Source organism: Tasmannia lanceolata, unplaced genomic scaffold (genome assembly GCF_043159265.1).
Source record: "Tasmannia lanceolata isolate RefF3 unplaced genomic scaffold, GAP_Taslan_0.1 ptg000008l, whole genome shotgun sequence".
Taxonomy (NCBI): domain Eukaryota; kingdom Viridiplantae; phylum Streptophyta; class Magnoliopsida; order Canellales; family Winteraceae; genus Tasmannia; species Tasmannia lanceolata.
Genome location: NW_027518685.1, coordinates 69,993,446 through 70,008,004, shown reverse-complemented (window position 1 = coordinate 70,008,004; position 14,559 = coordinate 69,993,446). Strand labels below are relative to the sequence as shown.

Genomic DNA, 14,559 nt, shown 5'->3' with positions numbered 1-14,559 from the left:
GAGTTCTACCCGGTTAAATTCCCTACAAAAATAATGCATATGCCAAGAACAAGGCCTACACCCCGAATTCCGGACAAGTATGCCCTTACATATAGGAAAAGAGCAGAGTTAAAGGGGAGAAAGCTATCTTAAAATTGAGACTGCAAGCCTTTTTTATTTGTTAATAGAAAATAAAAAGGATATGAAGGCACCACGTCAAATGAAAAGTACCCTTTCATTTTAAAACAATACTTTTTCACAACCTAAAGTGTCTTCTAGTTGGAAACATCATTTCACACAGAGAAATGTCTCTTTCAAATTTCTCATTGACAAATCTCATTTTTCTATTTTAAAAAATAAAATATTTTAAAAATATCCAACATTTCAAAGGCACACCAATCATGCATTATATCTTAATAATATGTGTTTATGTCTTTGACCCCTTGATCATGAGATGAATATCACAAGATATTGTGTTTTATTTTGGATTTAAAACCACTCTCTCATCTCTTGTGTCTTGATTTGGCTAAAACCTTTGAGAGATTGGATTATGCTCAACTTGTATTATATTGTGAGAGATTTCTTCTTCATTCTTCATCGTGCAATCAGCCCCTAAAATGAGGCAAAGGAAGATCTTTCTCTTCTTCATTCATTTTCATTGTAAAGGGGGAACGGCACCAATATTAAACCCCTTGAATCTTCAAGCTTATATAGGCTCACATACGGCCTACTAGGGAGAATAGCAATAGTAGATTTCCTCAAGGAGCAAAACTTGAGAAGAGTGGAGTATGCCATGGTTTCAAGGCCGAACCACTATAAATTATTGGTGTACATTTCTCTTTCCCTTATCTTCTTTTCTTCTCTTAGTTATGCTTATCGAGTTTATATTTTCATTCTACTTGGCTAACCACTGAACTAAAGATTAATAAGCAAAAGGATTAGGATTAAAGATCAAAGTTTAAAGAGCTTAAAATTTTAATAGCCAACCAATTTCCTCCCCCCTGTTTCGTGGTTGCCCTACTTGGGATTCACATTGATTTAAGCATAAGGCTTTGGATAGATCTAAAGGCCACATCAAAACTAAGTTCTTCAAGGAGAGTATTCAACGTTCAGAAATGTGCATCATCTGCACCTTCAATTTGATCATCGTAGCAGAGGTAACGATCTATTTCCGCTTAAGGTTGATTAATTTTCTAACAAATATCATCAGTAGGCTAAATAAAAATGTATAATTTAAGAAAAAAGTATAAAATAAAAAATATGATTAAATTATCATGTTATTTTCACAGTGAATTATAAAAATGAAAATATCGTGATATTTCTTAAAATCTCGGGATTATTTCGGGATTTTCTCATTTTATAAGACATCTTATTCCCCCTCCTCGATGGCCACAAATAAATCTAAGGACTGATTCAGTATTACCTCGGCATTTTTTGAGAGTGAATAGAGTAAAGATGCATCAGGGAGTCCCTAATTAGACCAATGGAATTCTGTCTGCTATAATAACAAATTCAAAGTGCCACAGAAAGATTATTGCTAATTGCCCGAAGTGAGAAGCAAAAATGTTCTGATAAAGACGTTCTTCAGTAATATCATCATGACTCTCGAAATCATGTGCGCTCAGAGACTCTCGTGAGTCTGGATACAAAGTATCTTCAGTCCTTTCCCCAACCCCTACTTTGATTCTCCATGAGCCTGCCCAATCTAATTCAAGATTCAGTCAGTAGACACTAGTGTAGGAAGTATTGATAGTCCTTCCTATCATCCTTGAATACTAGAAGAAAAGCACCTATACCTAACAAGATTAAGTGAATACCCAAAATTGTGGTCATTTTATTTCTATCTTTCCATACATAACCGAAGAATGGAAAGGATTCTTCAAGAGTCTCAGTTTTCATTAAGAAGATACTTCTTGTGTCGCAGCGAATCTGGCGAACTCACCATTTGAGTGAAATTGAAATAAAGTAAAGAAATAAAGAAACAAACTTATGAGGCTGGGATAAATGGATCTATTTATCCAGAACATGTACGAGCCCCCTCTAATGGAAAAATAAAATTCAATGAGGATTTGGTTCATCCCACACGTACACGTCATGCAGTTACTAATTCATGATCTGGCATGTACAGAATGAAAACTTCATTCTCGATTCTACGAGAATTTTTATGAAAGCCGACTATCGGAATCGAACCGATGACCATCGCATTACAAATGCGGTGCTCTAACCTCTGAGCTAAGCGGGCTCATATAACAGAAATAGTGCGTGAATAGGAATTCGGGAAATTGGTCTAATGTCTGGGTGCGTATGGCGGTACACTGAGAGCACCTTTCAAGTCGGCTGACAAAGAAAGAAAAAAGGGTTTAGTAGTTTTTTTCCCGCTTTCACCTTCGATTGCGAGGGGATTTGAGGCCGGTTTTCAATTCGCTACCACATCGAGCCTGTTGCTGGGGAGGAAGATCAATATATTGCTTATGTAGCTTACCCTTTAGACCTTTTTGAAGAAGGTTCTGTTACTAACATGTTTACTTCCATTGTGGGTAATGTATTTGGGTTTTTTTTTCTTATTTATTCCCCCATCCACACTTCATTTCTGATCTGTGTAGTGTCAATCCAACACAAGTACTTATTTTCTTTAATTGAATTTGTTTTCTCAACCAACATTCAATTCATATTGACAATGTTGTATCGATCAAATATAATTTGATCGTGGATAAATAGATCCATTTATCCCAGCCTCATAAGTTTGTTTATCAATCACTGTCATAAAAAATAGAAAGAACCATAGGAGAATAGGATGGGTAGAAATATACAAACAAGTACCATGATCCGAATTTTTGAAATACCACCAAGTGATAAAAATAAATACAAAATGAAGGATACATTAATCTCTATGAATGTGTACTGAGGTTCTCGCTGTTCGCCCATCCATCTTGAACTTGAGCTGAGTACTGCAAGTTCCAGAGAACATCTTCTATCGATGGACGCTGACCAATATCTTCAGATAGACAGTTTATGGTGATCTCAACTGCAGTTTTTAAGGACGCATAGGCAAAAGTACCTCTAATGGAAGGATCAGTTTCCCCCCTCAGTTTTTTCGGGCCTTCTGCTAGGCCTCTCTCTATTTAAAAAATTACTAAAATTTCAACATACTATTATGAACTAAAAATCTATTCATGATTCAATCTTGATGTCTAATGGCGTGTCACAACTCGCAATCATGGGTTCAGAATTTCCTAATACAAGGAATTCATTTCGTTAACATACTACCAAAACCTTCTTTCTCCAGTTATTAAAGGAGGTTTTTTTTTTTTTTTTTTTTTGAATAATCCAAACACTGGGATATTTTCTGAAGAGATTTTCCATGTTTTTGAAAAACTAGAAATATGTTTTAGAAATAGCTGATTAATAGCTTAGAAATAGTTTAAAAAAACATTTCAATTTCTCTCTCTAAATGCATTAATAGTAAAATGGAGGAATGGGTTGTTTACCTTAAGTTTCAAGACATCCAATTCTGTCTGAGATGTGATGGGATTTCCTGTAATAATTTCTAGTAGAATAACTCCCAGCTGATAAACATCTTCTATATCACCATGTCCAGTACTGCAGATAAAGAAAGTAGAAACCAATTCATACTGAATTCACCGTAACATGCTTGGTGGTCATCACTATATACACTCCCACATGTAAGAAATATAAACGGTTTTAGGTTGACGATGATCAAACTACACTTAATTTTGATTTGGGTTTTATATAAGACACACTCCAGCTATAAGCATTATATCAAAAAAGGTGGTTGTTTACCTGTCAAGATCACCAAGTTGTGCTCCATTGAAAGGGCTTTCAGAACCGACCTACATTATTAAAGATGAAAATTAGCTGAAATTGAGACCTTTTGGTTCAAAAAAAAAAAAAAGATCAATAAAATTAGGGGTGTATTAAGTAAATGTGGATACTTCATATTAACAAAAAATAAAAACTGAACTATTCACTCTAAGTGGAGCTGACCTTAGTGATCTTATTGATAAATGGTCTTGGAAGCTTATAATCACTAATTTTGGCTGTGAGATTTTCATCCAACAAAATATTCTTTATCTTAAAATTATTTCTTAAAACACCAGGCACAATTCTTGTATGCAAGAATTGGATTCCTCTCGCAATTCCCGTAGCAGCAGCTAATCTTTGTGGCCATTTCAGCATCTCTTGCTTTCGCGGTTCTGCCAAATAAATTATAAGAATTGAAATCCTATGATATTTCAGATATTAATGGCTGAAAAGCCATAGGATAATGGTTATTCCCCTTACCAGTAAGATGACTCCTCAGTGTCCCATTTGAAATGTATTCGAAGACAAGAAAGATGGTATCAGTGGCATTAGGGGATTCCTCATAAGGGATAAAGCAGTGTCCAAGAATGCTGACCAAATGGCGATGTCTGGGCTTTGAAATTACTTCCATTTGCTGTTTATAGATTTTAAGAGCATGCCTTTGCTTTAGTTTCAGACACCTCACCACAACCACTGATCCGTCACTGAGCCACCCTTTGTACAGCTAAAATTGCAAAAGAAGCCAAGATGATGTGAAATTGATTCAGATGTCAACATTGAAAGTGAAGCAGTCTGTGTCTAGTAGAGATGATGTTTTAATCATATTAATTTACAAAATTCTATCAAATTCATGGAGATATGATCATGGATCATCACCCAAAGTCAGAAAAAAACAATAACTTCCAGTTTTTCAAATATCCTATGTTGGTCCAGTAAGATACACCATAATCAGGAAAGGTTACTGCAACATATGAAAATGGGAATGTTATCCCTATTTCTGGGACATTAAATAGAACAGTCCAAATCTTTTGTCTTTTTCATTTATTTTAATTCGTGAGTACATGTATGGCATCTGAAATCCTCCTAAGAGATGGCCATGTCTGAAACTCTAATGACATAGACATTACAAGAAAACTGTAATTTACTGTCCTCTTGAGTTACTTTAGTTCATGAGCTATAGCTCCCAAATTTGTCTTACGTAGGTAGAAAAATCACTTGGTATGTTTTATGAATTAGGTTAAAAATATAACTAGTGATAGAAAGACACCATTTAGAGAGAGATATGGTAGTGCTTAAAATCTTATCACTGCTCAAGAAGTCAACCCAAAGCAAAAGTGGGTTGAATCAGGCAGTCAATGATTTACCCAGCGAGTTGATTGCATCAGGTGGATCAACGAGTTTTACTGACTCAGTAGATCTGAAATCAAGTTGATTTGTGCGAGTCAATGATTGACCAAGTGAAGTTTCAAACATAGAAAAAGTAAATCCAATCAACTACTTGTGGAAATATAAAACAGAGCATTGATGCATTTTGAAGGATCCAACTTTTCACTACATGAAATTATAAAAGTGTGGAAACTCAAAATGAACTGACAATAACAAATCATACAAGTGAAAATAAACATTTTTCGATAGAGTTGAACACTCTTACCGACTGAATTAAGCCTATAATGTATGCAAATAACCTATATTACTTTGAGATCTTTACCACGAGCGCATGTGATTACTTGTTCAAATTTTGAGAAAATAAAAAATTCGGAAACCAGCTTAGTTATGTGGAATCCGTCAGACAGATTTTAACTGTAAACACCCAAAAACATTTCTTCTTTGCTCTTGATCCATTCATAACTTGGGAGTTAGGCTGCTAAGGGAATTGAGAACTGATAAGGAGGATAACTTTATATAAAATTCACTACCTTACCACTTAATAGACTGAAATTTGAGGGGATTTTTGTGTTGAACCCATGAACAAAATATTTATTATTCAAAAGAGTTTGACACAACAGGCATAGTCCAAAAATCAACAGTTAAATTGTTCTTGGCAAAGCACTAAAAGATAGCCATTTGATCAAGGAGATAGGATGTTTAAATTATGGTGGCAACAGGGAAAATAAACAGGACTCATTGAGGTCTACCAGATGTTAAAAATCTATCGTCTATTTTCTGTAATCAGTTTCGTTTCAATGCTCACAGGCACATACATTGGAAACATTCACATTTATGTCATGGTTAGAGCCACAACTTGGGTAGTCCATTCAGGTCTAGATAGAAGAAGGAAAATACAACATCATTCCCTTATCCTTTCTTTAGAGTGTATTAACATTTCGTATATGATCTACCTATTCTGTTGCCTTCATTAATCTATGCAGTGGCTAGGGTGACACAGTCAACATTATACTGAAACATTTTATTACATGATCATTTGTCCCCAAGCATTTCGAACAAATATATAAGATTATTATTAAGAGTAGTAGGTGATATTTTCCATCCGAAATAGATTCACTCTCATACCTGACCCTGAGATCCTTCCCCCATTAAATTCGACGGCTCGAAGTTATTTGTTGCTTCTTCGAGTTCCTCCAGAGTAAAAGCATGATATGGTGGGAGCCCAAGTGCTCCTAGCCTCATTGCCTGAGACATATGCCCTGTCAAAGATAAAATTGGCTTCACTTATTTTAATCAATCCTATCAAAGAAACATTGAGTGCTCCATGCAAGAATCCTTTTACAAAAGTCTATATACACTACCAAGCAGAAACATTACAAAGAAATTCAGAAAGATTAGGCCCTTAAACCATAGACGCAAGTCTGGAAAACTTGGATACATTTCTACTGAAATTTTCAAGGATGGTAAAGTGAAAGAAATATCATTCATGGTCATTCTATAGACAGATAGCAATGAATAATGGTGGAAGAGAAAGAACAGCTTACTAGATTCAGTACCCAGTCTTGGGGATATCCGAACTGACTTTTTTCCTACGACAGATTTCTGAGATCTAGAGTTTCTTTCATTCTTTTTCCCCAATCTCCTAATTATCACGCATATTAACACCATACATGCTACCAAGGATCCCACAATTCCCCCAACAATTCCAAGTAAGAGGCCTAACTTGGTTTTCGATGTTTCCTTCTGTTTACTAGGCATAACTGCAGCCAAAGCTTCTACATGGCAAAATGAGTTTGAATGTTGATACTTTGAATCCCCAGAAGACAAACAATTCCATGAATACAACACAATTCGGTCTGAAGAATTAGAACGGACGCAGGGAGGCAAACCTCCAATCAAAAGATTATGAGAGAGATCCACAAAATTGAGTCCATTTCTGCAAGATGTATTCATTGGAAGAGCTCCACTCAATTTATTACAAGCCAAATCCAATTACTGGATTGAAGGTAAAGAGAACAGAAGAGATGGGATTGGCCCCACAAGTTGATTGAAAGAGATATCTAATCTTTGGAGCTGATCAAAGGACTGAAGTTCAGAATTAACACTTGAGTGGAAAGAATTGTTTCTCAATACTAGACTGAAAAGCTTATTCCCCAATGAGGGAAACTCCGGTCCGAGGATATTGCAACCCAAGTCCAATTCTTCAAGAACTGTTAAGCTACTAAGATCAGGAACACTTCCATTGAACAAATTATCATGAAAAATAAGACTCTGAATGCTGGTCAAAGAATAAATTTGCAATGGGATTTTCCCATAAATAAAATTTGAACTTATATTCAGTACTTGAAGAGACGAAAATCGATTGATTTTTGCAGGTAAAGGCCCCCACAAACCCAATGACAAAAGTGACAGCACCTTCAAGCTTGACAACTTAGAAAGAGTGGTGAAAAGAGAATCAATCGAAAAATTCGAAGACAGAGTTTGAGAAGAGATGGAAAAGACCTTACTGGGATAAGGGGATCCTTTGTTTCCAATGACAGTTAATTCGGTTACTTGGTTTCCCGAGCAGACGATTTTAAGAGACTGAGAAGGAGGAATGTAACAGAAATTAGTCCACCTGTTCCAGCCATTGAGAACAGATGGGTACTCCAAAATGTGTTGAAATCGGAACAAGGCCATGGTTTCAGAGGGAAGCAATTGAGCAAAAGAGAATGGAACAACAAAGAAAATGAGTATTGTGAGGAAGGTAAAACCATGAGGTTTTTCCATGGTTGAGAAGAAAAGATTGGTAAATGTAGAAAGAACACAGATAAAAATATTTACATTCTAATGCTGCGATTTGCCGATTTAGACTACTAATTTATACATAACTATTAGTATCTGTAAATAATCCTAATGCAAATAGAACTAAGAAATAAACAAACAGGAAAATAAGAAATCTAAAGAAAACAACAAACAATGTCCTACATCACATAAAGGAAAATTTCAGCAATATCAGAAAGAAGCAAATAAACAAGAACTCCAATTTTTCTATTACTGGAAACTAAAAGACTAGAAATTAGTCACAGAATTGAGTCTAAATCTCTGTTCTTTCCATTTATAGAAAGTAATTGTGGAGGGACTGAAACCCAAGATAACAAACAAAGCTGAAATTTGGTGCAAAATGGAGTGTAGAATCTACAGACTAAGAAAGATTTTACGTAAAATTTTGATCTGCAAGTGAAGAACAATGCAAAATGGTTTTGGGTGTGGAGTGAGTATGAGTTTCAGTGTTCTTTCCCAGATGGAGAAATCATTTACTAGAAGATGAAAGTTCTTGCAAATGGGTTTTGAATTTTAAGTACTGATAACCAAAAAAAACCCAGAAAAAAAAAAAGAGTTAAAATTGAAGGATTTAAAGATAAACAAACCCAGATGTGTCAGGAGTTAGAGAAATAGAATGAGAAAAGATTTTTTTTTTTTAAAAGTCCAAACATTTCAGCAATCAATGTTAAAATAAGAGCTTCAAAAGATGGATGTAAGATAATTTGAAGTGGGTGTAAAGAAGATGAGTTGAGAAGAAGAGAAGTGGTCTAGAATGGCAGTGAAAGGAACAGAAGAGAAGTAGAGCAGTGCAAAGCAGAGGAAGGAAGAGCAGAGCTTTCTGTAGAAACAGAGGGGCAAATGATAGGTAAGAAAGTGGACGTGTCGGCGGCAACGTGCGTAGTGTGAGAAGGAGCGTTGGGAAGTGAGCTAAGATCTGACCCTATTTCTGTGTTTTAATTAGTGCTTGTGGGCAGACAAGAGGGCATGGATTTCAGCAAGTCTACATCTTTAGATTCCTTCATTCCTTCCATTAAGATCCAAATCAACCCAACAGGTCCAACTAGTGTATTTATCATTCTATTAAAATGGTGGGGCCCACCCTATCAAAGCAAGGTGTAAAATGGTAGGCCCCACCTTATACATGAATATGAATTTGGGTGGAGATAGTGATCATTGGTATACATGTTGTAAGATGGTGGGCCTGACTCTATGTATGGACTTGGGTGGAGATAGTGAGCATTGGTATACATGGTGGGCCCCACCCTATTCATGTGTTTGAGGGAAATTGGTAGGACCCACCGTATCAAAACATGGTGCAAAGTAAGGGGGTTTTATATTCTGCGGGCAAGAAGTCCATTATTTTTCAAAAAAAATACTGTAGGACTAACTTCATAGGATGATCCCAACCGTTCATATGTTGGGCCACAACTTAAATAAGCATCTCCAGAAGATGATCTTAACCCTCCGATTTGTAGAGAGACTGCACATTTTAGATACCTCTACAGATTGGGGAGTTAGGATCATCCTATCGAGATTATTTACCGGATACAACATATTTAAGTTGTGGCCAACAGATGAACGGTTTGGATCATCATATGAAGTGGGCCCACAGTAGTTTTTGAAAAATAATGGATTTCACAGGCGCATAGATGTTGTAATTTACATCAATCATGGACATTTTTGTGTCATTTTATGTACCGTTGTGGGCAATGTGGGGTATCTTATGGTCCAATATTCAACGATAACAAAAATAAGATTAAGTGTGATTTAATCATTATAACGGCCAATAAAAATTCAAACTTGTAAATTTATTTTAGAGTCAATATTTTTGAATTAATAGGCCATTTTTCCCACCTCAAATAATTTATTTTAGAGAAAATATATAGATTAAAATTTACAAGATTTCAGCCGATATGGCTGAAAAATCTTTACCTCCCCTTAGGCCATGTTTGGATTCAAGAAAAATATTTCTGACAAGGAACCTTTTTCCAGGGAACATGTTTCCTTTTATCGACTTAGAGGGGAATAATATGCATGATTATGGTTAATTTATAGGGATAATCATCATAAATTGGAGGTCCCTCTAAATAAAACTTGAATAGGGTTGATTCAAATTATCTTTTTTACGTGTGTGAAGAAAGTAGGAAATTTTAGATATTTTTTTCCCTCTTTTGAACGGGGGAGACTTTGACATTGTGCGTGTTTGGCGTACCGTTTAAAACATCGTTTGGCGTTTGAAACACCGTTTTGGGGCCTTAAAACGGCGTTTTGCAAACGGAGGGGAGGAGGTCCATTTGCAGAACGTCGTTTTGAACGGAGTTTTTGGGCCTGTGGGTTTTTAAGTGTTTGCCCTCACCAAAACCCATTTTTATGTATATGATTGCGATTTTATGCGTTACATCAAATACCAAAAAAGTGGGGGTGTTAATATCATTCTTGAGGACACAAATTTGTTAAATTGTTAATATTTAATTCAAAACAAGGGGCTGCTGATATCATTATATGATCTCTTAATTTTGATTTTTTAAAGACAAAAGAATTAAAAGAAACCCTAATTTCTTACTTTCTTCATCTACTTTGCAAAGTTGCAAACCCTCTCACGCCTCACTGCCTCTGCTCCTCCACTCGTATAGCCATTTTTTTTGGCAATGATGTTTAATTTTAATAGTGTTTGAATGAGATCCTAATGACCTTTTAATATTGGGCCTAATGAGAGAGTAACTGAGTTCCATTGAGGCCAACCAAACAATGCCCTTTTTGGTCATTTTACCACTAAAACTCCATTTTAGGGCATTTGCAACCAAACACAAAATACCTCTGTTTGCCATCTAAAAAGCAGTTTTGATCTGGCCAACCAGACATAAAAACGCCGTTTGGCAAAACACCGTTTTGAACCAACATACCGTTTCGCAAAACGGCGTTTTAAACGCTATTTCAAACGGTACGCCAAACACACCATTGTCGTTTGGAAGGAACCATTTCGCTTTGATCAAAAGCCATGCTTGGTGGCTTGCCCAAATATACACCCTCGAAAAGTGAACCTTTTTATTTTATTTCTTGATAAATGTAAAGTTTACTTAAAGTTAATCCCTGCAGTCAAAGCAAATAAATGCATCTGATATTTACACTCTTCTGCTTTGATACGTCCACTCCTATTTTCGCTTTACAGCAACTAAGAAGACCTTGTTAAAGATTTTTCAAAATCAAGTGTTTTGTGGTCATTGAAAAGATAGTTCCACATTGCTTCGGAGAAAAGTTAGAGATGGGCATATATTAGATCACACATTCCTTTATCTTGTTTGTGTGCACGTGGGGTCTTAGCCATGGGTCAAGCTCCGCACTCGTGCACGCGCACGCGCTTGCGTGGGCATTGGGCTATAGGGCGCATAGTGGCGCTTTATTGGCGCTTTTTTAGGCGCACTTTGCACTTTGCGGCGTTCAAACCGAACTGGAAAGACACTATTCGGGGGTGCTTTTCACACTGAAAAGTCACCAAAGGCTCAATAAAAAGTGCAGAACCCAGCCATTTCAATTTAGAAACGAATTTACTTATTTCTGGGGCAATTCTCAAGACTTCCAGTGCAATTATACTCTCTTTTCTCACTCCCACCAAATTCGTTTTACATACTGTTTTCAATATTGTTTGTCTAATTACTGTTATACTGCAGAAACAATAATTAGATTAATTCTCTAAGGCTTGTTATTCTCTAAAGGGCATTTCAAATTAGACTCCGCTTGTGCATACTGTCGTCAAATATAGTAGGACATTCCTACTGGCTTCATTGTATCTTGGAGGCAGTTCGCGGATCCCCTTTGCACACTTCTAGTCGGGGCGAAATCTGTCTTAAGGAAAGCGATTTCGCACCTTGAAGCAAACCGGTTTCTATTCTTTCTTCTCCAACAGATACAAATTATCCCCAACAGACCTTATTGTAGATATTTTGTTAATTGAAAAAGGACACGGGGTCGAATCGATTCCTCATATGAGAGCAAACATACCACAATGTTCAAAGGGGATTTTGTAAAAAAAAAAAAAAAAGATGTTGAAAATAAAATGAAGATGCACTACAATGCTACTTCTTGAAGATATATAGTTGGAGCCACCATGCATGCCAAGAATTTTAGCAACTCTATCTCAAAATTCAACTAAGCACTGATTTGTGTGGCCATTAGCCATTTATATTGGGACCTATATTTCTTTCCTTGGCAAATGGCGAAGCCAATAATAAGCTAGCTAGAGCAAGAGTGTCTAAGGAAGGCTTAGAGTTGTTTGATTTTCTCCCTCCTTAACGGCCCAGTAGTAGTACTTGTGTCTGTATTTGTATACTTCTTTTCTGTCTTGTATTGACCCCTGAGACACGGATTGTCCCTTTATTTCCTCTTTAATAAACTTTTCTACCATTCAAAAAAATAGCATGGGGCATGTCAATAGCCACCAAGTTCCCCATCATATATAGTATCCAGATATATAACATAGATGTGATATTTAGTTACTATAAGGACATGCATCTATAAGGTTTTAAATAACCTGGAGCTTATCAATGGCCAGCTAAAAAGATTTCTCCCCATTATATATAGATAATAAATACAAAATTTTATAGTAAGTTTATAAAAAGAGAGACTAGACACTTGAGCAACCTTAAAAGTTGAAGTGAAAAGTGGCTATGGATTAGTGACCCCCTCCGTCTTTATGGACTTTTTGTACATATTTTTTCACAAAGTGGATTAGTTGAGAATCCTCACTATCAAACAAAATATTTAGACATCAAGTACTTTTGGTTTCCTTTTTTATACATTTTTATATGCCTGTCGTATTTCAACTCTCTTTGTTTGATTGATTTAGCTTGTCTTATTTGTTTCATTCACCTGTTTTTAAGTTTTGTCTCCATGTCCTTTGTCTACCACCTCCAAATATCCAGCATTCTCTTCCATCCTCCCTCATGCAATTTGGACTGTATGATTCTCAATGCATTGATTCAAAACTGAGAGCCATAACTAGAGGGACTTGATATCTACACGTTAAATTTTGATAATGGCACTTCACTATTTATTTTATATTTTTGTGAATAGCGGGTACAGTTCAAAATTTTATATTTTTGATTTAGCTTGTCTTATTTGTTTCATTCACCTGTAACATAGATATTGATTTGTGTACTTCAAAAGTGCCTCACATCAAATGATCATACAAACCTTCTGATTTGTGTACTTCAAAAAGATAGAAAATAAAACGAGAATAGCATATACATCAAATGTTCTTACTGACCTTCAAACAGATAGAAAACAAAACGAGAAGCATATAACAACTTATAATAACTATAGGAGATGTAATCCACAATTTCTTATTTTGATAATCGTGCTCCTCTCAAGGGGTATAAGGGGTATGTAACTGATAAAGGATCAAGGGACTATCCAATGTTGCCATTTCTTTTTTTAATTCAGTTACGGGTGTTTCTAATCCCTTCCTCTTGTGAGTAACATCGCAGTTGGGCTAGACCCCCAAAAACATCTTTTTATGTTTGGATTGAGGGGATGTCAGAAATTAGAAAGGGTCGGTATTGAAGGAAAAAGGAAACCTTCAAAAGAACTGGATTACAGCCCCTCAATAGCTGAGTTAAAAACATGCATCGGATTAGAGGTATTTCAAGAACCACAAATGGATTACTGCTAATAAGTCAACCAACAATCAGCTTTCGATTGGTAAAGGAATTCAATTAAATAATTAAAATTGGCTACCAGGGAAATGTTGAGCTTCGAGTCAGTACAATCAACAGTACAGATCTTGTACAGTTGAATTACTTGTATCAGATTAGAGACAATAGCAATAACAATACACAACCGACAATCAACATTCAGTGAGTAAAATCCTTCAACTAAATGACTAAAATCATATTCTAAGGTCACTTTAGATCTCTGGATCATCACAATAAAGAAAACAAATCAAGTGTAGTTGAATACTTGAATTACTTGTTTAGGATTACAGGCAAAAACAACAAAATCATTAAAATAATGTTTTAATCTCTGTTTCAAAAAGAAGCCAAATCAAATCCTAGTCACTTTGAATGCCACGATCGAGTACTCAGATGAAATAGTCATAATTATGGAGTCAAAGGATATCTTATTTACTTTGAAGGGTGAAAATGTGGATTCGGACAGGAACTCATCCAGCGTAAAAGGGAGTTGGCACGACGGAGTCAACGATGATGCTGAGACGTTTCAAAACTATGGTTATAACCGCAGATACCTTTCCTCAGATTAAAATCGAACAAAATAAATTGTTGGTACGAGAGGACTAAAGAATAAAAATTGTAAGATTTATGGACCTTCTAATTGAACAGGCTCAATGACACAAACCATCATTGCTGCTTAAAAAGGTTGAACCAAAACCTTCAAAACAATGTATTGATATGAGAGTGCTGAAATAATGAAGACTAGAGGTTTGTAAGATTGGAAGACCTCCCAATTGAGCAAGAGGTTCAACCCTGGGAACCATATTTGCTGCTGAACAAGTTGAACAAAGTCATGCTCAGAAAGACCACTACAAACACACCTTTTCTATCAAGGTAACAG

General features: G+C 35.9%; 1 pseudogene across 1 annotated transcript; it reads right to left on the bottom strand.

Annotated features, from left to right (window-relative positions):
- Positions 1 to 2,774: 2,774 nt before the first annotated feature.
- On the bottom strand, positions 2,775 to 8,881 carry LOC143885566 (putative LRR receptor-like serine/threonine-protein kinase At1g14390; annotated as a pseudogene). The gene is made up of 7 exons (XR_013253484.1): positions 6,732 to 8,881; positions 6,313 to 6,446; positions 4,282 to 4,525; positions 3,985 to 4,193; positions 3,781 to 3,830; positions 3,468 to 3,579; positions 2,775 to 3,128 (listed from the first exon to the last, which is right to left on the bottom strand). The product of XR_013253484.1 is annotated as a putative LRR receptor-like serine/threonine-protein kinase At1g14390 (transcript).
- Positions 8,882 to 14,559: the final 5,678 nt, after the last annotated feature.